The following is a 27565-nucleotide window of genomic DNA, read 5'->3' as shown; positions in this document are numbered from 1 at the left end:
CTTTTTTTTTTTTTTTTAATCAAGAAAATACCTTTTCACAAGCTTCCATCTAGTAAACTTTTACTTATATGTCATTGGCCAGACCTGGGTCATTTCTTTCCTTGTTACAGTAGAATTTGTAAATGTAATGTGCCCTGTTTAAAAATATTAATATTTAACAAGGTTCATTATTATCCTGAACAAAACAGCAAAGCTCTTGGCAAGGAAGAAGGTGAGAATAGTTATAGAATAAACAATTATCAATATCAGCAGTGCTACTGAAGGGCAAGAACTGAAAGTCTCTTGTGCTCTTTACTATACTGCAACTTCCTTTCAGTTTAGAATAATAAACAGAGTCAGCAACAAAACTTGAAGAGCTCAGTGCAAAATGAAACTATGAAGCCCCTTGTTCAAGGAGCAGGAGGAAAGTGCCATTAAAAGGTACTAAAATAAGAAAATTTTTCCTTTCTTCCATAGTCTCTTTCTCAACTTTCAAAAGTTTTTGTTTTTTATTTGCTGTTCAATGTCATTCTAAACAAAGAAAAACTAAAAATTTAAATTGTTAGCATGAATTTACCCTACATTTTCATATTGTGCAATGCCAGTTTAAAAATGTAAATTTAAAAGCATTTAATATGTATACATAATTAAAGAAATGACAATTTACAAAATACAATTTGTATTTCATAGTCTGTATGCACTGTATTTCATTCTTAACCAAAATAATGGGAATGCTGCACAAATATAACTTAATTTCTAAAATTTTGTTTCTTGACATATGCACATTCTACCATTACTCTCTCTCTTTGGCTTCCTGATGAGTGAGGAAAGACTGAAAGGAAGAGGAACTATGGATTACCATTTAGATGTAAATTTGAAACGCTAATCAGCTGAAGCGTGTATCATGATTACAAATACTATTGGGAGACCATTTTCCACTCTTTTAAGAGTTCATGCCATGACAGAAAAGTTTCTTTGTCCTCTTGCTAAGGGTTGCTATAGGGTGAATTTTTTCTAATTTACTTTTTCACTGAGGGTGCAGAACTTACCAGGCCTTAATTTATGTATGTAGTGAGACAGTAGGAAGAAGGGCTTGTAGTTTCTAATTTCTGCTTTCAGCAATGGCTCAAAATCTTATCTTTGGTTACTACATGGGTTTAAATATTCCAGCACCTTCCTCACCCATCCTCTCCCTGCTCAAGACACAGGATTTTCAGTAACTTTAAGTGGTTGGCAGCTTCCATGCACCCTTGCCTTTTACTCTGGTTGGTCTATTGGAATTTTTTCTTCATGGAATATTGAGAACACTGTGTGAGTAGGGCAGCAAGGACCTGCAGTGGACATGTGTATCTGTGGAAAGATCTCCAAGGTGTGTTTAAGACAAACAAACAAACAAGGTGCACAACAATTTGAGTCCTTCTGTGTAAATAAAAAAGGAATGCGTGTGCTGTTTTTATATAAGTACATTGTATATGCATAACTTCTTTTAAATAAAAATATAAAGAGACTATAGTGGTTATCTTTGTAGAGAAGGTGCAGTGGGGCAAGGAGTGAGAAGGGTTTGAGGTTTTCATTTTGTATCTTTCTTTACTGCTTGGATTTTCAATCTGTGCATCTGTGTGTGTGTGCATGTATAATGTTTCATATTTCTACTTTTTTGACTTTAGTAATTTTATTGATTTTATAAATATGATCCCTACTCATTAGAAATATTCATTGGCAGGGGCACCTGGATATCTCAGTTGGTTAAGTATCTGCCTTTGGCTCAGGTCATGATCCTGCAGTCCTAGGATCTTGCCCTACATCGGACTCCCTGCTCAGTGGGGAGTCTATTTCTTCTCTCTCTCCCTCCCCACCCTATTTGTACTCTCTCTGTTTGGCTCTCTCTCTCTCTCTCAAATAAATAAAAAGTTAAAAAAACCCGAATAGCTAAACCTCATTTATTTCTTTTACATGAGAGATATTAGGTCCTTAAAGATCCCTCTTGGAGTCATTAGAGTCATTTTGTGTGAGTTTTCTTTTTTTTTCCTTCTTTTTAAAAAACTATCTGTTTCAACCTTAGACATTATCTTAAATTATTAAAATTTAATTAATTTAAAATTTAAATTATTACATTAAAAGTGAGATAATGGGAACCCATTTTTTTTTTTTTTTTTGCTTTTCCTTTGTCACCCTACAACCTTATATAGCTTTTATTATTTTTACTTTTCATCCAGGGGTTAAGCAGAGAATCACCTTTAATGTCCAGTGTTATTGGATGTTGTAGGAAAACAAGTACTCTCATATACTGTTGGAGGAAGTATACACTGATAAAGACATTTGAAATGGTAATTTGCATGTTTTTCAAAATTAACAATATTAAACACTTTGAATCAGAAATTCTACTTATAGGAATCTATCCAAAGACATGTTTATACAGAGATAAGCATACAAATATTATTTTGCAATACTGTTTTTTCCCCCAATTTTTTAAAAAAGATTTTATTTATTTATTTGAGAGAGAGACAGTGAGAGAGAGTATGAGTGAGGAGAAGGTCAGAGAGCAAAGCAGATTCCCCATGGAGCTGGGAGCCTGATGCGGGACTCGATCCCGGGACTCCGGGATCATGACCTGAGCCGAAGGCAGTCGTCCAACCAACTGAGCCACCCAGGCGTCCCTCTCCCCCAAATTTTTATTTAAATTCTGGTTAGTTAACATATAGTGTAATATTGGTTCCAGGAGTAGAATGTAGTGATTCATCATTTACATGTAATGCCCAAGGCTCATCATAACGAGTGCCCTCTTTAATAGCCATCATCCATTTAGCCCATCCTCTACCTCCCTCCCTCCATCGACCCTGTTTGTTCTTTATAGTTAAGAGTATCTTATGATTTGCTTCCCTCTTCTCTTTTTTTTCCCCTTCTCCTATGTCCATCTGTTTTTTTTCCCCCTAACTTCCACATGAGTGAAATCATATGATATTTGTTTTTCTCTGACTGACTTATTTCACTTAGCATAATGCAATACTGTTTTTAATACTAAAAATTTGGAAAGAAATTAAATGTTAATCTGTAAGGAATTGGTTTTATGACTTGTAATGTATCAATGAGGAACACTATACAGTTAGAAGAATCATGGAGACAAGTGTACTAAAATGGAAAAGAATCTCTGAGCTGTATTCTTAAGGGAAAATCCCCAAATCATATAATGTACCTACAGTGTGATTCCATTTTTTTATTCATACACCTACATATGTAGAGAATGGTACACATAGAAAAAGAGACAAAGAGTGGGAAGGGCCTGGGAGGATAAGGGGGTAGTTTCACTTTTAATCTTATATACTTAAAAACTGCTCTAGTGTTTTACAACAGAAAGGTATTCGTTGTATAAAAGGTGGGGAGGGGCAATATTCTAGTCAATTCTAAAAAATTTATTATGTGAGAACAAGGAATCTAGTTAATTTTGTTGGTATTTCATGGTTAAGAATTAATATAATAAAAAAAAAAAAAAAAAGGGGGATGTTATAGTTACAAATGAATTTGTTCAACTATCTTAATCTTTCCCCTGTTTAGTAGTGGAAGACAGGTTTTGCCCCATTTGGGGGACTCTGTGGAACATACTGTATGTTTGCTGCTGAATACCATATCTATAATAAACCCATGCATACTGAAAAAAAAAAAAAGAATTAATATAATAATTAAATCTGCATTACATTTCAAACAAAAAATCTTGATGCAATCCACATGACTTGCCATAGATATTCTCAAACAAGCTAAAACTTTCCCTCATATTAAAATGACATAATTTCTTTCCTGCTATGCTTAGGATCTTGGAATAGTTTAGTTCACCACACCCTTTAATCCTCAATAAAAGTGCTAGGTTACTGGCAATGTTACTTTCTTTCAAAGTATTTGTAGAAATATCTTGCTCTTTATGCCCATGTTTTTGTTGGAAGGATTGAATACTTATTCCACTATAAAATAAGGCCTAATTTTCATTTTATTTTGTACTTTAGTGATACTACTTTATGACTTGGGATGAAGGTAAAAAAGGAAGAGTGCAACAACAAGTTGGCCCACATAATTGTAATTTAGGTTAATGTGACTCACACTAGTAATAAACTTCCTGTCCTGGAAGGTACATATCAGTTATTAACTCATGCTTTGAGGTATGGGAGGAAGGAGACACTATTATCAAAGTGTTATAAGTTTAAATTCTTAAGCTGTCAAGGAAAATTTCAAAAGGACCCACTCACCTATTGCTTACCAAACAGATGAACTAGCAAACACCTATTATGAACAGCCCCTATAATAAATTTGATGGATACCAATCAATAAAAGATTGTTCCTTTTGTCAAAGAACACCACACAAAATATTATGGAAAGTCAAATATAAGAAAGTCTGACTTTGAAGGCATTCAATTGGTCAGTGGAGTTAGGGATTACACAAGTCTTGCTAAGAAGTACAAGACATGATCCTTGTTCTCTGGAGGCATATGATCTGGTTTTATTCACATAGAAAGAAGACCTACATGGTGAGGCTGTGTATTGCCAAGTATTAACTGAAAAGAACAGATAAGTGCTATGGAAAATCACAGAAGGGACACGTTATTACTTCACTACATATGAAGTAGTCCGGTAAATTTCACAGCATGAGACATGAGATATCTAATAATGTCTAGAAGGCAATTAGAATATGTAATTAGGGATACCTGGGTAGCTCAGTCAGTTGTGTCTGCCTTTGGCTCAGGTTATGATCCTAGGGTCCTGGGATTGAGTTCCACATAGGACTTGCTCAGTGGTGAGTTTGCTTCTTCCTCAGCCTACTGCTCCCCCTGCTTGTATGTGCTCTTTCTCTTCTCTGACAAAAAAAGAAAAGAAAAAGAAAGAAAGAAAAAAAGAAATACTAAAAATATATGATTAAAGCTTGGGAAAGAACACTGGGTTGAAGATACAGACTCTGGAATCATTTGCATAGATGTGATAGATAAGGTTTTCATCCAGAGATACCCAGAGTGAGAATGGAAGGAATATTAAAACCTAAAGAAAATAGTAAGAGTGTGGGAAAATAAGGACAGATTAAAAAAAAAAAAAGAACATCAAGAAATTTAAAATACATTTAAAATAAAAATTTTATGAATTGAGTAATAGCTTATGGATACAGGTGTAGAGATATTAGTAGATGGAAGATAGTTCTTAGGAAATTATACAGAAGGCAGCATGGAGAAATACGTAATGAAAAGTATGGATTTAGAAAGCTGAGGAGAGAGTGAGAAAGTTATTATCCAACAAAATTTCCAGAAAGCAAGATAAAAAGGAGAGAGAGAAATTTGATGAAATAATGGTTGATAATTTCCCAGAATTGATGAAACAATGTCTCAAAGTTAATAATCAGGAGTCTTAAGCTGAATAAATAAAAAGAAGTATACCCTAGGCATGTTGCAGTGAATTGAAGTGCAGCAAAGATAAAACGTGGAAAGGAATCATATAAAAGGCAGATTACCTATGAAAAAATAACTATTAGATTAGCAACAGAGCAGCAACAAATTTTCCCAAGAATAGTAGTGGAAGCTAGAAGTTAATTAAACTGTATCTTCATCTTTTTTGTTGTTTTTGTTTTTTATTTTTTATTAAACAGTATCTTCGGGGCACCTGGTAGCTCAGTGGGTTGGGCCTCTGCCTTCAGCTCAGGTCATGATCTCAAGAGTTAACTGACTGAACCACCCAGGCACCCCTCATTTTATTATTTTTAGGCTTTTTTTTTGGCCTATTTGAAATATACTAAAAAAACAGGAGAGAGTTTTAAGAAAGAGAATGATCTACAATATCAAATATTAAAATATTTATATATATAATATCAAATATCCAGAAATATACAATATCAAATATCCAGAAAATGAGACCAGGAAATTCCACAGTTTTGTGTTCTAAGAGGCCACTGATTATGTGCCAGAGAATTGTTTTCCTAGAGAAGGGAGAATGGAGACATCCTTTCCAGCCTGCCTACATCTGCTCCTACCCTTTCTCCTCTCCAGTTACAATAGAGGAGATGTCCTTCTGCCCACTGAAGATCAGTCCTTTCTCTCTGTGTCTGGATCCCACCTTTCCTACCATTTTAGGACTCATATATTTATCCCTTGTCTTTCATATTATTTTTGCTCTCTCCCTTTCTACAAGTTCCCTACTAGCATTTAAACATGTTTAAGTCTCTCCTATCTTTGAACTCCTCCCAAATTGCCACAAAACCAAATACGGCCTCTAATTCACTCTTAGAATGTTATTCCAACCACTGCCTTATTTATCTCTTTCCATGTCTGCTAAACATCTTAAAAGAATTATCTCCAATTATTGTCTCAATATCTGTATGTCCTATTTACCTCTGAAACCTCTCGAAATGTAGCTCCTCCCTACCCACCCAACAAGAATTACTCTCCTAAAGATCACCAGTGATTTCTTTGTCTTGTTCTTTTACCATTTCTCAGTATTCCGTACCACTTCTTTCTCATTCACCATCAAAATAAATGCAGTGTTCAGTGAGTATTTACCATATTCCAGGCACTTTATGTGCATTATTTGCCTCTTCAAACCTCTCTTCCTTTGGCTTCCATGACCTAATACTCCTCTGATTTCCCTTCTACTTCTTCAGTAGGTACTCTCCAGTTTCTTTGCTCATCGTCATCTCTCTGGCCTTTAATAGATGAAGTTTCTCGAAGTCATCATCCTTATTCCTTTACTCTTCTCACTTTATACCACAGATAACTGCCTCCATTCATATACATCAATCTGTACAGAGATGAGTCCCAATTTTATTTTCATTTCATCCATTAATATTTTAATATGTAAATATTTTCATTTATTATTTATTTTTATTATTATGTTATGTTAGTCACCATACAGGAGATCATTAGTTTTTGATGTACTGTTCCATGATTCATTGCTTGCGTGTAACACACAGTGCTCCGAGCATTCCGTGCCCTCAATACCCATCACTAGATTTACCCATCCCCAACCCCCTCCCCTCTAAAACCCTCAGTTTGTTTCCCAGACTCCGTAGTCTCTCATGGTTCATCTCCCACTCCGATTTCTCCCCCTTCAGTTTTCCCTTCCTCTTCTAATGTCCTCCATGCTATTGCTTATGTTCCACAAATAAGTAAAACCATATAATTTACTTTCTCTATTTGACTTCTTTCACTTAGCATAATCTCCTCCAGTCCCATCCACGTTAATGGGAAAGTTGGGTTTTCATCCTTTCTGATGGATGAGTAATATTCTGGGTATACAGACCACATCTTCTTTATCCATTTGTCTGTTGAAGGGCGTCTTGGCTCTTTCCACAGTTTAGCTATTGTGGATGTTGCTGCTATGAACCTTGGGGTACAGATGACCCTTCTTTTCACTACATCTGTATCTTTGGGGTAAATATCCAGTAGTGCAATTTCTGGGTCATCGGGTAGCTCTATATTTAATTTTTTGAGGAACCTCCACACTATTTTCCAAAGTGGCTGCACCAACTTGCATTCCCACTAAGAGGGTTCCCCTTTCTCCACAACCTCTCCAACACTTGATGTTTCCTGCTTTGTTAATTTTTGCCCTTCTAACTGGTGTAAGTTGGTATCTCAGTGTTGTTTTGATTTGTATTTCCCTGATGGCTAATGATGATGAACATTTTTTCATGTGTCTGTTAGCTATTTGTTTGTCTTATTTTGAGCAGTATCTGTTCATCAACATGTAAATCTTTAAAGGATAATCACTCTTTTTTTTTTTTTTGGTAAAACATAACCATAAAACCATTATTGTACATAAAACAAAGCTAACTAAAATTCTTTAATATTAGCAAATACCCAATGACCAACTTTCCAAGTATCTTATAAATATCATAAAATTTTCTATTTTTTAAAAAATTCAGGTTTTAATTGAGCTTTTGTCTTGATTACAAGTCTTTAATGGTTTCTTAATAGTCTTAGAATAAAGAAGAAAATCTGTATTCTGTCCTATAGATTCTGCACGATTTTTTTTTCCTGGCTTATCTATTCAGCCAAATCAATAAGGTCAAATCTGGAAATCTAAATTGTTGTTTCATATCCAGTATATATATATATGTTTTTTAAGATTTTATTTATTAGAGTGAGAGAGAACACAAGCAGCAGAGGAAGAGGGAAAAACAGGCTCCCCACAGAGCACGGAGCCTGATGAGGGACTCGATCCCAGGACCCTGGGATCATGACCTGAGCCAAAAGGCGGACGCTTAACGACTGAGCCACCCAGGCTCCCCTCACATCCAGTATCTTGAGTTGACGTACAGCTAATAATATTAAGCCAAAAAGGGAACTGAAACCCTCTTGGTAAAATTTGCATCTTTTGAAGTTTGTTTTGACCAAAAGGAGGGAGTTGAGAAATACTGATGGGGGAGGTGATGCAGGCCTAGCTCATCTAAAGCAAGGGGAAGGGCCTTAGCAGACATTGCCCTCTGACAGCCTGCCACTTGTGCTCCACAGCAAACTCCCAGTGTTTGGGGAAAATCTAACACGACTGGAACTCTTTCCTGTGTTATGCTTGTCCAGTCTTCACAAGCACAGACTGCCTAGACAGATCTCTTGCTGCTAGCTAATTAGTTTACCTCTAAAGATGTGCAGACAAAACTTGGTCTTCCTAAACTGTCTGCGTTTTTCCCCCCTCATAAGTATGGTTCTTTGTTTTTTCCTTGACAACAATAAAATGACTGTCTCCCTCTATGTCAAAAATTTTGTTTGTAGATAAATGTCCCTAAGTTATTCTTTGGTAATAAAGGATTGGTCTTACTCTCAAATCTGTTCTTTCTTTGCTGTTTCTCTCCTCAATAGTTCCAGGTGGAAATATGGAGTATTTTTAAGTGATTTCTTATCCCTCACCACTGGCTCCTTTCCAATTGCCAATTCGTCACCCAGATCTGAATCTACTTTTAAAATACATCTTGATAGCAACCTCTGTAGACTGAGCCCAAACCATCTATCATTTGGACTATTGAAATTCTCTCCCAGTTTGTTCTAATTGTTCTTCTTACATTCATATTCATCTCCTTCCATTTCATTTTCCCATTGGAGCCAGAATGTGTTTTATTTTTAAGATTTTATTTATTTATTTATTTATTTCGGAGAGAGCAAGAGAGAGGGAGAGAGCACAAGGGAGAGAGGGAGTAAATGGGGGAGAGGGAGAAGCAGACTCCCTGCTGAGGAGGGAGCTCCATGCAGGGCTTGATGCAGGACTCGATCCTGGGACCCTGCAATCATGACCTGAGCTGAAGGTGGACGCTTAATTGTCGGAGCACCCAGTCATCCCGCCAGTGTTTTTTTAAAACCTCCTTTCTCATCACATATTGCTCCCTTTTTTTAAAAATACTTCAGATGGCTTCCATTATATATGATAAAATGATAAATTGTGAATCCTTAACTCGGCCTGCTCTTTCACAAGGCCTGCTTGCTTTGGCCCTATAGACCTTTCTAAGTTGATCTGATACTATATTTTTCCCTTACAACTATAGTCACACTGCCCTTCTTTCTCATTTGGCAGCATATCTTCTCCTACCCCAGGACCTTGACACATGATATTCTTTCTGTCCCAAATCCCCATTGCTACCTTAGAAGTTGGCTTACATATCACTTCCTCAAAGAGGACTTTCCTGAACTTCCTACTAAGTTAAGGATTTTTTTCTGAAGTCTGTTATAGCTCTAAACACAATTTATGATTTTAATGCTTTATATAATGATTTGTTTAATATCTTATTCGTGACTAGCCTATGGATTCCAAAAGGACAAGGATCATATCAATTTTTTAAAAATTCTGTATAATAAATGCCTAGAATGTAGCAGGCACTAAATACTTGTTTTGAACAAATGGATGAGATAAGATATCAGACAGCATTTAGTAACAGTGTCTGGCAATAAGGCAATGCTCAAGTTGAGTTTCCTTTTTTATTTGAACTATTTGCATCACATATTGGTCTTTAGAGGAACATTGTTAGGTTTTTTTTTCAAGGTATGTATTTTAAATATTTGGGATGGCTACAATTGTTCCACAAATGTCAGGCTAGCCTAAAAAATTAATTGCTATAAAATTAAAGTACCATGTATGATTCCAGTGTTCAGTTGAGCTGTTAGATGATGCCTATATTTTCAATTTAATGAAGAGAGAGAATGTTTTTGTAGATACCTTTGAAATTGAGATTGTTAAAGCTCCATGATTGTATATTGAGTACCAAGAATGTAATTCTCCTATGCTATAGAAGGTTATAGAGGTTTGTGTACTCCCCCCCCCCTTTTTATTAACATATAGTTTATTATATGTTTCAGGGGTACAGGTCTGTGATTCTTCAGTCTTTCACAAGTCATAGAACTCAACATAGCACATACCCTCCCCAGTGTCCATCACCAGCCACTACATCCTTCCTGCCCCTTTCCCCTCCAGAAAACCTCAGTTTGATTCCTGACATTAGGTATCTCTTATGGTTTGTCTCCCTATCTTGTTTCATCTTGTTTCATTTTTCCCTCCCTTCCCCTATGATCCTCTTTTTTGTTTATCAGATTCCTCATATCAGTGAGATCATATGATAATTGTCTTTCTCTGATTGACTTATATCGCTTAGCATAATACCCTCTAGTTCCATAATCCCTCTAGTTCCATCTTGCCATCACTGCAAATGGCAAGATTTTGAGATTTTTGATGGTTGCATAGTATTCCACTGTATGTGTATGTATATATGTGTGTGTGTGTGTGTGTGTGTGTGTATATATATATATATATATATATATATATATACCACTTCTTTTTTTTAATTTTTAATTTTTTTTAACATATAATGTAATATTAGCCCCAGGGGTACAGGTCTGTGAATCGACAGGTTTACACACTTCACAGCACTCACCATAGCACAAACTCTTCCCAATGTCCATAACCCAACCACTCTCTCCCTATCCCCCTGCCCCCAGCAACCCTCAGTTTGTTTTGTGAAATTACGAGTCTCTTATGGTTTGTCTCCCTCCCGATCCCATCTTGTTTCATATTTTCCTTTCCTAACCCCACTTCCCTCGACATTGCTTCTCAACTTCCTCGTATCAGGGAGATCATATGATAATTGTCTTTCTCTGATTGACTTATTTTGCTAAGCATAATACCCTCTAGTTCCATCCACATTGTTGCAAAAGGCAGGATTTCTTTCTTTTTTTTTTTTTTGATGGCTGCACAGTATTCCATTGTGTGTGTGTGTGTGTGTGTGTGTGTATATATATCACTTCTTCTTTATCCGTTCATCTGTTGATGGACATCTAGGTTCTTTCCATAGTTTGGCTATTGTGGACATTGCAGTTATAAACATATAAACATTTGGATGCATGTCCTCCTTTGGATCACTACATTTGTATCTTTAGGGTAATTACCCAGTAGTGCTATTGCCGGGTACTAGGGTAGCTCTATTTTCAAATTTTGAGGAACCTCCATACTGTTTTCCAGAGTGGCGCACCAGCTTGCCTTCCCACCAACAGTGTAGGAGGGTTCCCCTTTTTCCACATCCTTGCCAGCATCTGTTGCTTCCTGACTTGCTAATTTTAGCCATTCAGACTGTTGTGAGGTAGTATCTCACTGTGGTTTTTTTTTTTTTAAGATTTTATTTATTTATTTGACAGATCACAAGTAGACAGAGAGGCAGGCAGAGAGAGAGAGAGAGAGGAAGGGAAACAAGCTCCCTGCTGAGCAGAGAGCCCAATGTGGGGCTCTATCCCAGGATCCTGAGATCATGACCTGAGCCAAAGGCAGAGGCTTTAACCCACTGAGCCACCCCAGTATCCCTCACTGTAGTTTTGATTTGTATTTCCCTGATGCTGAGTGACGTAGAGCACTTTTTCATGTGTCTTTTGGCCATTTTGGTGTTTTTGCAGAAATGTCTGTTCATGTCTTCTGCCCGTTTCTTGATTGGATTCTTTGTTATTTGGGTGTTGAGTTTGATAAGTTCTTTATACATCTCGGATACTAGCCCTTTATCTGATATGTCTTATGCGAATATCTTCTCCCATTCTGTCAGTTGTCTTTTGGTTTTGTTGATTCTTTGCTTTGCCGTGCAAAAGCTTTTGATCTTGTTGAAGTCCCAATAGTTCATTTTTGCCCTTGTTTCCCTTGCCTTTGGCGATGTTTCTAGGAAGAAGCAGCTGTGGCTGAGGTCTAAGAGGTTGCTGCCTCTGTTCTTCTCAAAGATTTTGATGGATTCCTGTCTCACATTGAGGCCTTTCATCCACTTTGAGTCTGTTTTTGTGTGTGGTATAAGGAAATGGTCCAGTTTCATTCTTCTGCATGTGGCTGTCCAATTTTCCCAACACCATTTATTGAAGAGACTGTCTTTTTTCCATTGGACATTCTTCCCTGCTTTGTCAAAGATTAGTTGACCAAAGATTGAAGGTCCATTCCTGGACTCTCTATTCTGTTCCATTGATCTATGTGTCTGTTTTTGTGCAAGTGACATACTGTCTTGATGATTACAGCTTTGTAATAGAATTGAAATCTGAAATTGTGATGCCACCAACTTTGGTTTTCTTTTTCAACATTCCTCTGGCTATTTGGGGTCTTTTCTGGTTCCATATACATTTTAGATTATTTTTCCATATATTTGAAAGAAATTAATGGTGTTTTGATAGGGATTGCATTAAATGTGTAGATTGCTCTAGGTAGCATAGATATTTCCATGGTATTTGTTCTTCCAATTAATGAGCATGGAACATTTTTGCATTTCTTTGTGTCTTCCTCAATTTCTTTCATGACTACTGTATAGTTTTCTGAGTATAGATTCTTTGCCTCTTTGGTTAGGTTTATTTCTAGGTATCTTATGTTTTTGGGTGTAATTGTAAGTGGGATTGACTCCTTAATTTCTCTTTCTTCTGTCATATTGTTGGTTTATAGAAATGCAACTGATTTCTGTGCATTGATTTTATATCCTGATACTTTACTGAATTCCTATATAAGTCCTAGCAGTTCTGGAGTGAAGTCTTTTGGGTTTTCCACATAAAGTATCATATCATCTACAAAGAGTGAGAGTTTGACTTCTTCTTTGCTGATTCTGATGCCTTTTATTTCTTTTTGTTTTCTGATTGCTGAGGTTAGGACTTCAAGTACTATGTTGAATAGCAGTAGTGATAGTGGACAACCCTGCCATGACCCTGACTATGGGGAAGATCTGAGAGCTTTTCCCTATTGAGAATGATATTTGCTGTGGGTTTTTCATAGATGGCTTTGACGATATTGAGGTATGTACCCTCTATCCCCACACTGTGAGGGGTTTTGACCAAGAAAAGATGCTGTACTTTGACAAATGCTTTTTCAGCATCTATTGAGAGTATCGTATGGTTCTTGTTCTTTCTTTTATTAATATATTGTATCACATTGATTGATTTTCAGAGGTTGAATTAAGCATGCAGCCCAGGAATAGATCCCACTTGGTCATGGTGCATAATCCTTTTAATGTATTGTTGGATCATATTGGCAAGTACTTTGGTGAGAATTTTTGCATTTGTGCTTATCAAGGATGTTGGTCTGTAATTCTCTTTTTTGATGGGGTCTTTGTCTGGTTTTGGGATCAAGGTAATGCTGGCCTCATAAAATGAGTCCTCTTTGCTTAGAGGACTCCTTGCAATATTTCCTGTAGGGCTGGTTTGGTGTTTGCAAATTCTTTTAGTTTTTGTTTGTCCTGGAAGCTTTTTATTTCTGCTTCTATTTTCAATGACAACCTAGCTGAGTATAGTATTCTTGGCTGCATATTTTTCCCATTTAGTGTTCTGAATATATAATGCCAGTTCTTTCTGGCCTGCCAGGTCTTTGTGGATAGATCTTCTGCCAGTCTAGTATTTCTACCATTGTAGGTTATAGACCTCTTTTCCTGAGTGCTTTCAGGATTTTCTCTTTGTCTCTTGTTAAGTTCTACTATTAGGTGATGGGGTATTGAACTCTTTTTATTGATTTTTAGGGGCATTCTTGGTGCCTCCTGGATTTTGGTGCCTGTTTCCTTCCCTAAATTAGGGAAGTTCTCTGGTGTAATTTTCTCCAGTATACCTTCTGCCCTTCTCTCTCTTTCTTACTTTTCAGGGATCCCAGTTATTCTAATATTATTTCATCTTATGGTATCACTTATGTCTCAAATTCTCCCTTTGTGATCCAGTAGTTATTTATCTCTCTTTTCCTCAGCTTCTTTATTCTCCATCATTTAGTCTTCTATATCAATAATTCTCTCTTCTGCCTCATTTATCTTAGCAATAAGAGCCTTCATTTTTTGTTTACACATCATTAATAGCTTTTTTGATTTCAACTTGGTTTTTAGTTCTTTTATTTCTCCAGAAAGGGATTCCCTAGTATCTTCTATGCTTTTTTCATGCCCCAGCTAGCATCTTTATAATCGTCATTCTGAACTCTAGTTCTGACATCTTACTAATGTCTATATTGATTAGGTTCCTAGCAGTTGGTACTGCTTATTGTTCTTTTTTTAAAGTGAATTTGTCTGCCTTGTCATTTTGTTCAGAGAAGAAGAAAAGAATGAGAGAACAAAATACTAGAAGGGTAACAATGACCGTGGAAAGATATACACTAACCAAATCAGAAGAGACCCAAATCTGGGGGCAGGGGGGAATGATTAGGCTGGTGAATAGAACAGATCCATGCACTTGATTTTGGGTGTATTTTGGTCTGTTAAAAGAGACTGCCTTCCAAAATTTTAAAGAAAGAAAACATATATATGTATATAAATAAGGGTTAACACAATGAAGGGATAGAATATGACTGTAAAGGTGAAAATTGAAAAGGTTTTAAAAAAGGAATTAATAAGTTAAGCAGTTGGTTGAAAAAAGAAAAAAAAAAAGGAGAGAATGAGATCAGGCTGGAGACTAGAACAAAATCATATGCTCAATTTAGGATATATTTTGGTCTGTTGAAGAAACTGTATTCCAAAATTTTAAAGAAGGAAAATCTCACATGTATATAAAAAATAAGGTTAAATACAATGAAGGGATAGAAATGAATATAGAAATAAAAATTAAGGGGCACCTGTGTGGCTCAGTGGGTTAAACCTCTACCTTCAGCTCAGGTCATGATCTCAGGGTCCTGGGATCGAGCCCCACATCGGGCTCTTTGCTCAGCAGGGAGCCTGCTTCCCCCACTCTCTCTCTGCCTGCTGCTCTGCTTGTGATCTCTCTCTCCCTCTGTCAAATAAATTTAAAAAAAATTAAAAAATTTTAAAAAGGTATTGATAAGATAAAATAGTTAAAGTGGGTTAAAATGGAAGGAGGAAAAATTTTAAAAATAGAAAAAGAAAATAATAATATAAATTTAAAAAATTTAACTTGGAAAGACTAAAGAATGATGGGGGCGGGGGGGAAAGCCATGAATTCTATGTGCTGTATTCCTCTAGAATTGGTGTTTTGCAGTCTCATTGATCAGTAAACTTGTTCTTGGCTGGATGTTCTGGCTGATCTTCTGGGGGAGGGGTCTGTTGCAGTGAATCTCAAATATCTTTGCCTGAGGCAGAATTGCACTGCCCTTGCCCAGGGCTAGGCTAAGTAATCTGGTTGGGTTTACCCTTGGTAGCTTTTGTTTCCTGAAAGTTTTCCCTACAGCTTTGGAGGATGAGAATGAAGATGGCAGCCTCCTAGTCTCCCTCCTTGGAGGAGCCCAGAGCTCTGGGGCCCCCCCTTTTCAGTGAGCCCTCAGTGAAAAGCAGTCCATCATTCCTGTCTCCCTGGTCTTTGGCCACTGTCCGAGCTCACCCAGCCTGTGACCAAGCATTTTTATCTCTGGCACATGGCTCCTTTTGGAGTCTCCACACCCAGCAGATTCCTATAGCATGCTCCCATGTCATTCCTCCCAGTAGAGGAAGCAGGGGTAGGGGTGTCCTGGATCTGACACTTGTGGCGTCTGTGCTGAAAGTGTAGTGGCCTGACATTGCTTCAGATCATTGTTTATGGCAACCCTGAGCTGAGAGTGCACTCTTCAGTTCCATCTTTGCAGCTGGTTTCCCTGTTCTGATACCTGAGAGCTCTGCCACACTTAGGCACTCAGTCTTTCTGTGACTGCTGAGGGTCCTGAAACCATACTGACCCAGCAATGATTCCACCCCCACTTAGCCTCTGGAGCAGCATCCCTCAGTGGAGTAGACTTCTAAAAGTTCTGATTTTGTGCTCCACTGCTCTACCACTTGCCGGGAGCCAGCCCCTCTCCCCACCAGTCTATCTTCTTGTATATTGTCTCAGATTCACTTCCCTGCACATCCTATGTTCCAGAAAGTGGTCATTCTTCTGTCCCTAGAATTGCTTCTATTCTTCCATTAGAGCTGTTGAGTTTGTAGGTGTTTGGAATAGTTTGATAAAAATCTAGTTGAATTCCTGGGACCAGACGAAATTTATGTCTCCTACTCCTCCACCATCTTGCTCCTCTTCTGACTTTGGGTTCTTTATCAAAGGATTGACCTCTATCAGTAGTAAAGTATTTATAAAACATAACAATAAGATAATAGTAGCTTATAGAATTTATTTAGCACTAACTACATGCCAGATACTTTACTAAATACTTATGTGTTTTATCTCATTTAATCTCGATTAACAAATTAGGTCAGTAACTAAAAGTATTTCAGTTAATAAAACCAATCCTGCGATATAAAAAGTATTATCAATGCCATTTCAAGAACTTGAGTTTGAATAGGTTAAGTAGCTGTTCTTAAAAACTCTAAGAGATGGCATAATATATCATCATTACTTGTTTATAAAATTAAAGATGTGTTAACAATGGGTACTTGCCAACAATCATTGCCACTTGGAACTCAAGATTTAGTTTATGTGACAAATTAATGTTGTTTAGTGGACGAGATTAGGATTAGGAAGAGATTACATAGTGGACAGAGCATAGATTTGAAATTAGACACACCTTGGTTTGCAGCTCAGTATCAACATTTAGTTTTAGTCTAATCTTGGGAAGGTTATTTCATATCTTTGAACCTTAGTTCCCCTATCAGTTAATTTGGGGATATAATATAATGCCTGCTTTACAGTGCTAAAGTAAAGGGTAAACGGGAAAATATATGAAAGTGTCTACTATTTGCCATGTAATAATTTATAGTTCAATAAATTACAATTTTTAATTACTTTTGTTATAAATATTTCAATCTGAGAACAATAGATATTAATTTTGTGGATTTTTAAAAAGATTTTATTTATTTATTTGACAGAGAGACAGTAGGCAGAGAGGCAGACAGAGAGAGAGGGGGAAGCAGGCTCCTTGCCGAGCAGAGGGCCCGATGTGGGGTTCGATTCCAGGACCCTGAGATCATGACCTGAACCGAAGGCAGAGGCTTAACCCACTGAGCCACCCGGGTGCCCCCAATTTTGTGAATATTATGGGTAAAAATAATCCCTCATATTTTGATAAAAGTAGATGAATTTAGCAATGTCTAGTAAAATAGCAATATCAAAGTTATACCTAAATTACTTAAAATTTATTAATAATTTGCATGCAAAGATTAATTATTTAACTTTCAAAATTATTAAGAGTAATTTCCATTGAGGAGTAAGAATTAAGATTGTATATCTTGCAGGGCTGGTGGGTGGTTCAGTTGGTTAACCAGGCAATTCTTGATTTCAGCTCAGGTCATGATCTCGGTGTCATGAGATCAAGCCCTCTGTTGTGCTCCATGCTTAATGGGGAGTCTTTCTCTCCCTCTCCCTCGGCTCCTACCCCTCTTGTGTGCATGCTCTCTTTCTCAAATATATGAATTTTTTTTTAATGTGTATCTTGTAGTTAGTCAACATTTTTCAAGTACATTTAGTGCCTGAATGTGATAATAAAAGAAGTAGAGGGAGAAATAAGATTCACTATTTTCTTTCCATGTTTATTACTACTTACCATTTATTAATACTGATTTATTACTTGCTTAAGTTTCTCATTAATAGCCTTCTAAATCATCTTTCCATTTCACCTCATTTATACAAGTTTGAAAGATGAGTACTCCTAAAAGTACAGCTTAAACCATATTATAACTTAAGCATCTGCAGTTCCATTTTTTTAAAAGATTTTATTTATTTATTTATTTATTTATTTATTTGTCAGGGAGAGAGAGAGAGAGAGAGAGTGAGCGCATGCACACTAGCGGGCAGAGTGGCAGGCAGAGGCGGAGAGAGAAGCAGGCTCTCTGCTGAGCAAGAGCCTGATATGGGATTTGATCTCAGGGCGCTGGGATCATGACCTGAGCTGAAGGCAGTGGCTTCACTGACTGAGCCACCCAGGCATCCCTGCAGTTTCCATTTTCTACCAAAGAAAGTATATACCTATCTTGGTTTGTAGACTGTCATGTTGTAGACTGTTTCCCTCATTTTTACTCAATGGTATGTTCTCATACCCAGAGCTGGATCAAGGTGTGTCATCACACAGACTCCTGTCCTTAATTCAACTTTGTATTTTAAAAATATTCATAAATTTATTTAATGGAGTGGAATGAAATAGATTTTTATTTTACACTTTAAAACATTTTTAAAATTCAGGAAAATACAAAAAAGAGTATAGCAATACTTTTATTCCTCTAATGTAGAATTAAACATTGTTAATTTTTTTTTATCATATCTTAGATTTTTCTTAAAGGGGTTTCTAAAACACATTACTGTTTAAGCTTAAGCCTTAGGGAACTAAAACTAACACCCCCAGTTCAATTCACTTTTCTAATTCTGCTGAAGCTTCCTCTATGAAGAGTTCAGTGTATCTTCTGCCTAAACAATTTTTAAAATACTTTTACTTATCTATGCTTACCAACAAATATAGCATACATTGTGTGATTTTAATTTATTTATATAATACCATATTATACCTATCATTTGCAATTTTTCTTACTCATTTTATATCTGAAATCTCCCCAGTATAATTTAGAAATAGATATAATTTACTTTTTTAGCTGTTATATAGGCCCATCTCATGAATACTCTACATTTTAATTGTCTAGTCCCCTACTGCTGAACACTTAGATTGTTCCCTGGTTTCACTGTTAAAAACCATGCTGTAATGAATGTCTTCATGTATCCTGGAACATCAATATAAGAGTTTCTTTAGGATATCTCCTGTAAGTGTGTACTTTTTTTTTTAACTTTACCAAATATAGCCAGATTGCTGTCATCAGAAAAATTTCTATTTCCTCCTGTTTTCATCAAAAAATATTATTGGGTGGAAATGGTCTTATCTTGTTGTTCTTTTAAAATCTGTACTTCTCTAATTACCTTCCAGATTCAGAGGTTGGCCTTTTAACTTTCCTTTTCTATGAATTAATTGTTCATATCCTTTGGCCATTTTTTAATTGTTGAATTGTTGATATTTTTCCACCCCACCCCCTTTTTTTGAGCCTGAAAATATCTGCTTCCTACTATCATAAACTCTGATGTCTTTGTTTTTTAAATTAAGCTATCTTAAATTTATATATAATCAAAATACAAAGAACTAAACTCTTGGGTATTTTCATTCATGGATGTGATGTGTCTCTTCATTTATTCAGATCTTTAAAAAATTTTCTTTAGTAAAGTGTTATAGTTTTCTGTGTAACAGTCTTCTGCATTTTTGGTTAGATTTTTTACCTTAAGCATTTTATAGTTTATTTTACCTTAGGCATTTTGTAGTTCTGTTCATATGGTGAATGAGAATTTAAAAATTACTATTTCCAATTTATTTGCTTAAAATAGGAACATTATTGAATTTCATACATTGAATTCTCATATTCATATAGTTTGGGTTGCATCTCTCAGGATTTTCTATGAAGAGGATTATGGTTTTCCAATAATGACAATTTTGTCACTTATGGTATGTATAATAATCATTATATTGTCACACTTAATCGTTATATTGTCTTTTTAAATTGATTAGCTCCTCTAGCACAATATTGACTAGGAACAATGCTAGCAGGTGTCTTGGTGCATTCCTGATGTTAATAGGAATGCTTTTATATTTCCTAAAAAATCATGATGCTTGGTATGGAATTGTCTAGATACTTCTTAAAGTTCCTTTCAGAAGGGGAAATCGGAGGGGGAGACAAACCATGAGAGACTGTAGACTCTGAGAAACAAACTGAGGGTTTTAGAGGGGAGGGGAGTGGGGCGATGGGTGACCCTGGTGGTGGTATTAAGGAGGGCATGTATTGCATGGAGCACTGGTTGTTATACCTAAACAGTAAATCCTGGAACACTACATCAAAACTAATGATGTACTGTATGGTGACTAATATAACTTAAAAAAAAAACAGTTCAAGTTTTTTTTTTTAATCCCCCTCCCCCACTCCCCTTTGAAACCCTTAGATTGTTTCCTGGATTCCACAGTCTCTCATGGTTCATCCCCCCGCCTCATTCCCCCACCCTTCAGTTTTCCCTTCCTTCCCTTAATGTCCTCCATGCTATTGCTTATGTTCCTCATATGACTGAAACCATATGATAATTGTCTTTCTCTGCTTGACTTATTTCACTTAGCATAATCCCATCCAGTTCCATCCATGTCAATGCAAATGGTGATGGCTGAAAAATATTACACTGTATATATGAAACACATCTTCTTTATCCATTCGTGTATTGAAGGACATCTTGCTCCTTCCACAGTTTGGCTGTTGTAGACATTGCTGCTATGAATGTTGGGGTACATGGGCCCCTTCTTTTCACTACATATGTATCTTTTGGGTAAATACACAGTAGCGCAATTGCTGGATCATAGGGTAGCTCTATTTTTAATTTTTCGAGGAACCTCCATATGATTTTCCAAAGTGGCTGTACCATCTTGCATTTCCACCAACAGTATAAGAGGGTTCCTCTTTTTCCACATCCTTGCCAACATTTGTTGTTAAGCAGGCTTACCACTGAGCAGGGAGCCAGATGCGGGGCTTGATCCCAGGACTCTGGGATAATGAGCCATAGGCAGATGCTTAACAACTGAGCCACCTAGGTGCCTCTTTGCCTTGTTAATTTTTGCCATTCTAACTGGTGTAAGGTGGTATCTTAATGTTGTTTTGATTTGAATTTCCCTGATGACTAATGATGTTGAACATTTTTTTATGTGTCTGTTAGCCATTTGTATGTCTTCTTTGGAGAAATGTCTGTTCATGTCTTCTGCCCATTTTTTGACTTGATAATTTGTCTTTTGGGTGTTGAATTTGAGCAATTCTTTATAGATCTTGGATACTAGCCCTTAATCTGTAGTGTCATTTGCAAATATCTTCTCCCATTCTGTGGGTTGCCTCTTTGTTTTATCGACTGTTTCCTTTGCTGTGCAGAAGCTTTTTATCTTGATGAAGTCCCACAAATTCATTTTTTCTTTTGTTTGCCTTCCCTTTGAGGCATGTCTTGAAGGAAGTTGCTATGGCCAGTGTCAAAGAGATTACTGCCTATGTTCTCCTCTAGGATTTTGATGGATTCCTGTCTCACATTGAGGTCTTTCATTCATTTTGAGTTTATCTTTGTTGAGGTATAAGAGAATGGTTGAGTTTCATTCTTTTGTATATAACTGTCCAATTTTCCCGGCACCATTTATTGAAGAGTCTTTTTTTCATTGGATATTTTTTTCCTGATTTGTCTAAGATTAGTTGACTGTAGAGTTGAGGGTCCATTTCTAGCAAACTCTGTTTTGTTCCATAGATCTATATGTCTCTTTTTGTGCCGATACCATGCTATCTTGATGATAACAGCTTTGTAATATAGCATGAAATCAGGCAACGTGATACCCCCAGCTTTGTTTTTTTTTTTTTTTTTCAACATTTCCTTGGTGATTTGGGGTCTTTTCTGGTTCCATACAAATTTCGGATTGTATGTTCCAGCTATTTGAAAAATGCCATGGTATTTTAATAGGGATGGCATTGAAAGTATAGATTGCTCTGGGAAGCATAGATATTTTAACAGGGTTTATTCTTGCAATCCATGAGCATGGAATATTTTTCCATCTTTTTATGTCTTCCTCAGTTTCTTTCACAAGTGTTCTGTAGTTCCTAGAGTATAGATCCTTTACCTCTTTGGTTAAGTTTATTCCTAGGTATCTTACGGTTTTTGATGCTATTATAAATGTAATCAATTCTGTAACTTCTCCTTCTACAGTTACTGTGTTAGTGTATAGAAAAACAATTAATTTCTGTGCATTAATTTTGTATCCTGCCACATTACTGAATTGCTATATGAGTTCTAGTAATTTGGGGGTGGAGTCTTTTGGGTTTTCCACATAAAGTATCATGTTATCTGCGAACAGAGATAGTTTGACTTCTTCTTTGCCAGTCTGAGTGTATTTTCTTTCTTTTTGTTATCTGATTACTGATGCTAGGACTTCTAGTACTATGTTGAACAATAGTGGCAAGAGTAGACAGTGGGCGTCCTTGCCATGTTCCTGACCTTAAGGGAAAGCTCTCGGCTTTTCCCTATTGAGAATGATATTCACTGTGGGCTTTTATGATGGTTTTTATGAAATTGAGGAATGTTCCCTCTATCCCTGCTCTCTGAAGAGTTTTAATCAGGAAAGGATGATATATTGTGGAAAATGGTTTTTCTGCAGCAGTTGAGAGGATCATATGGTTCTTGTCTTTTCTCTTATTAATGTGTTCTATCACAATGATTGTTTTGCGAATGTTGAACCACCTTTACATCTCAGGAATGAATCCCACCTGATCATGATGGAAAATCCTTTTAATGTGCTGTTGGATCCTATTGACTAGGATCTGATCGAGTATTTTGGCATCTATATTCATCAGGGTTATTGGTCTGTAACTCTCCTTTTTGATGGGATCTTTGCCTGGTTTTGGGATCAAGATAATTCTGGCCTCATAGAACAAATTTGGAAGTTTTTCTTCTGTTTCTATTTTTTGAAATAGCTTCTGAAGAATAGGTATTATTTCTTCTTTAAATGTTTGATAGAATTCCCTGGAAACCATCGGGTCCTGGACTCTTGTTTTTTGGGAGATTTTTGATCACTGCTTCAATTTCATTACTGCTTATTGGTATATTCAAATTGTCAGTTTCTTCCTGTTTCAGTCTTGGTAGTTTATAAGTTTCTAGGAAGGCATCCATTTCTTCTGGGTTGCTTAATTTATTGGCATATAATTGCTGATAATAATTTCTAATAATTGTTTCTATTTCCTTGCTGTTAGTTGTGTTCTCTCCCCTTTCATTCTTAATTTTATTAATTTGGGTCATTTCTCTTTTCTTTTGTATTAGTCTGGCCAGAGGTTTATTGATCTTACTAATTCTTTCAAAGAACCAACTTCTAGTTTCATTGCTCTGCTCTACTGTTCTTTTGGTTTCTATTTCATTGATCTCTTCTTTGGTCTTTATTATTTCTCTTCTGCTTCATTTAGGTTTAATTTACACTTCTTTCTCCAGTTCCTTTAGGTGTAAGGTTAGCTTGTACATTTGGGATTTTTCTACATAGCCTTTTTTGAGAGAGGCTATATATTTCCCCCTTAGAACTGCCTTTGCAGTATCCCATAGGTTTTGGACCAATGTGTTTTTGTTCTCATTGGTTTCCATGAATTGTTTAAGTTCTTCTTGAATTTTCTGGTTGACCTAAACATTCTTTAGCAGGATGGTCTTTAACTTCCAGTGTTTGAATTCCTGCCAAAATTTTTTTTGTGATTGAGTTTTAATTTCAAAGCATCATGGTCTAAAAATATGCAGGGAATAATCTCAGTCTTTTGGTATTGGTTGAGACCTGATTTGTGACCAAGTCTGTAGTCTATTCTGGAGAAAGCTCTGTGTGCATTCAAGAATAATGATATTCTGTTGTTTTAGGGTGGAATGTTCTGTATATATCTGTGAAGCCCATCTGGTCCAATGTGTCATTCAATGCTCTTGTTTCTTTGTTGATTTTCTGCTTAGATGATCTGTCTATTGCTGATAGTGGGGTATTGAGGTCTCCTACTATTAAAGTATTATTGTCAATATGATTCTTTATTTTGGTTAATAGTTGGCTTATGTAGTTGGCTGTTCCCATGTTGGGGGCATAGATATTTACAATTGTTAGATCTTCTCGTTGGATAGATTGCTACCCCAGCTTTCTTTAGAGGTTCATTGCCATGAAAAATGGTTTTCCATCCCCTCACTTTCAGTCTGGATGTATCTTTATGTTCAAAAGGAGTCTCTTGTAGACAGCATGTGGATGGGTCATATCTTTTTATCCAATCTGCAACCTTGTGCCATTTCATGGAGCATTTAGGCTATGATGTTGAGAGTGACTATTGAATGATATGATTTTAGTGCCATCATGTTGCCTCTGAAGCCTTTATTTCTATAGAGTGTCTCTGTAAATTACTGGTCTATATTACTCTTGGATCTTTCTTCTTTTATAGAAACCCCCTTAATATTTCCTGGAGGGCCAGCTTGGTGGTTACATATTCTTTCAGTTTCTGACGATTCTGGAAGCTCCTTGTCTCTCCATCCATTCTGAATGGCAGCCTTGCTGGATAAAGTATCCTTGGTTACATGTTCTTCTCATTTAGTACCCTGAATATATTATGCCAGTCCTTTCTCTCTTGCCAGGTCTCTGTGGAGAGGTCTGACATTATTCTGATGTTCCACCCTCTGTGTGTAAGGAATCTCTTTTTCCTGGCACTTTCAGGATTGTTTCCTTGGTTCTAAGCTTTGCAAGTTTTACTGTAATATGTCTAATGGTTGGTCTGTTCTTGTTGATCTTGGGAGGGGGCTTCTCTGCCTCTTGGACACAAATGCTTGTTTCCTCCCCAGATTAGGAAAGTTTTCAGCTATGATTTGCTCAAATAAATCTAATTCCTTCCTCCCCCACTACTCCCTCAGTGATCCCAATAATTTTGATAGTGGAATGTTTCATGGCATTATTAATCTTTCTCAGTCAGATCCCTTGGGCTTCTAGCTGTTTATCCCAGGCTTCCTCAGCTTCCTTCTTTTCTGTCATCTTCTAACTCACAAATTTGTCCTTTTGCCTCATTTACACTGGCTGTCAGGGTATCCAGTTTAGACTGCATCTCATTCATAGCATTTTAAAATTTGGCCTGATAAGATCTCATTTCTGCTCTTAGAGATTCCATGTTATTGCTAATATTTTCCCCAAGCCTAGATACTGACTTCATAATTTCTACTCTGAAGTCTGTCTCTGAAATCTTGTTTATATCCATATCCATTAGGTCTGTGGCAGAGGCCATAGTCTCTGATTCTTTACTTTGTTAGGGATTCCTCCTCTTAGTCATTCTTTGGAGGGGTGGTTGAGGAATATACAGAGTCCAAAGTATTGATCAAGCCCAAGATGCACTCATCTTATAGGGACCTTTGGGTTCTCATCCTCTTGTTCTTCCTGCTTATCTTCTAGGGGAGAGGCCTGCTGCACTGTTAATCATGCAACCCTGCTTAGGCCTCCTGTCGGAGGGGAGGTGGGGGCTTAGTGGAAGCTGTTCTTTTGAGTATCTGTTCTTTGGTGGCTTTCTGCATCACTTCCATCTCTTCTGAGAGAGCAGAAATGACCGCACCCAAACCTCTGACCCCGAGTAGAGAAAACTTAGTCTGCTCTTCACTGAGCTCTCCAGGATACACAGGCTCAGTTTCTGTCTGTGCTGCTAAAAACCACAGCCTTCCATGGTAATGTGCGCCCACAGCAACTCTCCTAATGGTCAACCCCAGGGCCAGGGCATGTCTTTCCCTTTGTGCTTCTAAAACCTCAAGTGGCCTTGGTTCACATGGCATGCTCCCACAGCTCCTGAATCCTGTCTGGGGGCTGCACTAAAGTCCTTTCCCCATGCTACTGGTCTGTGAGTCTCTAAGTTTTTTTTTAAAAACTCATGAATGGGTGGTGGAATATATCAAATGCCTTTTCTGCTTCTATGGAGATATTCAGAATTTTTTCCCTTTAATCCATTAACATGATGAATTTCTTTGACAAGGTTTCTTTTTTGTTATTATTATTATGAGTTTTACTATTTTATTATTATGAGTTTCTTCATTTCATTTGGACCTTAAGTATAGAATTCAATTAATAATTCTCCTTAATTGAGGATACCCTATCATCATTGGTGAATGGCTCCTCCATTATGTCATTTTACTTATTTTTTTTCACTATCCACAACCCTATTCTATTTCTCCTACCCCCAAAGGCTTTTCCTTTAAGGTGTTTATAATATATCCTGATAAAATAAAATGTTTTTTGTGTATGTCTTCGTGTTTATTTATAAAAATGGTATTATCTTATAGATTGTGCTTTGTTTCAACTCTTTTCACGCAACACTATATGTTTAAGAGATATTTTATTGCTGTATATGCATCTACTATATTATTTTTAAGTATTGTGTAATATTTCAGATTCTGTATCCATTACATGTATTTATCTGTTCCCTTAAGGATGGACACCTAAAGTAACCTTCAACTTTCCATAACCAAAAAGAGTTTTAAAAAAATCTTTCTGCCTATACACAAAGTATTTTCTTCTAATATAATACTCTGTCTTTCTCAGAAAAAAATAAATCACACTATTACATATTAATAGCTGAATTTCTGTTTTATTAGAGAGCTACAAATTTGATTGATGTAATAAAGTTCCTGAAAGGCTTTATGTTGATTCAGATCACCATTATTAAGTCGTTAGTTTTCATTATATCAAGTCCTCACAATACCATGTGCACATCATACTTTGTGGATATTTTTGAAGTCACAGGCCAAATTTGGATTTCTTTGAAGGTCTGAAAATATTTATTGATCTTTCTCTTTTATTCCCCTCTATGCTGTGCCTTTTATTCCTGTGACTTACTCCATACCTGGAAGCCTGTACCTCCCACTCCACTTTATCCATTTTGCCCATTCCCCTGTACTCCCTATATTATTAATTTAATAAATTTAATAAATATCTATAGGATATTCACTTGTGTCAAGTACTATTCTAGAAACTGAGGATGCAGCAATTAAAAAAAAAAAAAAAGCTGTACCCCGATGGGCATCATGGTGATGATACTCTTAGGACCTTATAATGTCTCATATTATAATTAGGATTTTATTGTGATATTCACATTACATACAAAAAAGTATTCTTGCTGTCTAATGATCATTTCATAGCCAGGGTCAAAACTTTGATATACCACTGTTAATCAAAAATAAAAAACACACTTGCCCTCCTTACTATTTTAGAGCTTTCTCATTGAAAAATTATCTTTGTTGTCCATTCTGATTATAGTTTATATAAACATGAAGTATTTATAAGCAATAATGAAACCTAAATAATTCTACCATAAAATGTTTGTTGTGCATATATAAATATTTTTCTAATGGCTTAGATGAATTCTGATTTTTTAATATACCAAATGAATTTGTAGCACACTCTGAAAATGTTTCTTAAGACACCTTCAAGTACAAATATGCATTATCTTTTTTTATTGAGTTAATAAATGGATTTTTCAAAGATAGGAAATATTATATTCATTATGATTTACATTTAGCAACTTATTAGCTCATTAATTAATACTATTGAACTCAAGTAGTTAGGAAATTTACAACTTTGTACATTTACAAAGAGTTTTGTTATAGACAAGTGTAGCAAGTTAAATTCTAAATAAATGTTAATCAAGTATATATAAATTGAATATTCTTTCTTTTTAAAATATTATTTCTAA

At 36.2% G+C, this 27565-nt stretch overlaps 1 long non-coding RNA gene across 1 annotated transcript in view; it reads left to right on the top strand.

Annotated features, from left to right (window-relative positions):
- Positions 1-27565, top strand: part of LOC309843068 — a 135722-nt gene that overhangs the window by 19782 nt on the left and 88375 nt on the right. The gene's annotated exons all lie outside the window — the stretch shown is intronic.

The sequence above is a fragment of the Mustela nivalis genome (assembly GCF_964662115.1).
Source record: "Mustela nivalis genome assembly, chromosome: 10".
Taxonomy (NCBI): domain Eukaryota; kingdom Metazoa; phylum Chordata; class Mammalia; order Carnivora; family Mustelidae; genus Mustela; species Mustela nivalis.
Note: the sequence above shows the minus strand (reverse complement) of the source record. Positions and strands in the feature narration are given on the sequence as shown.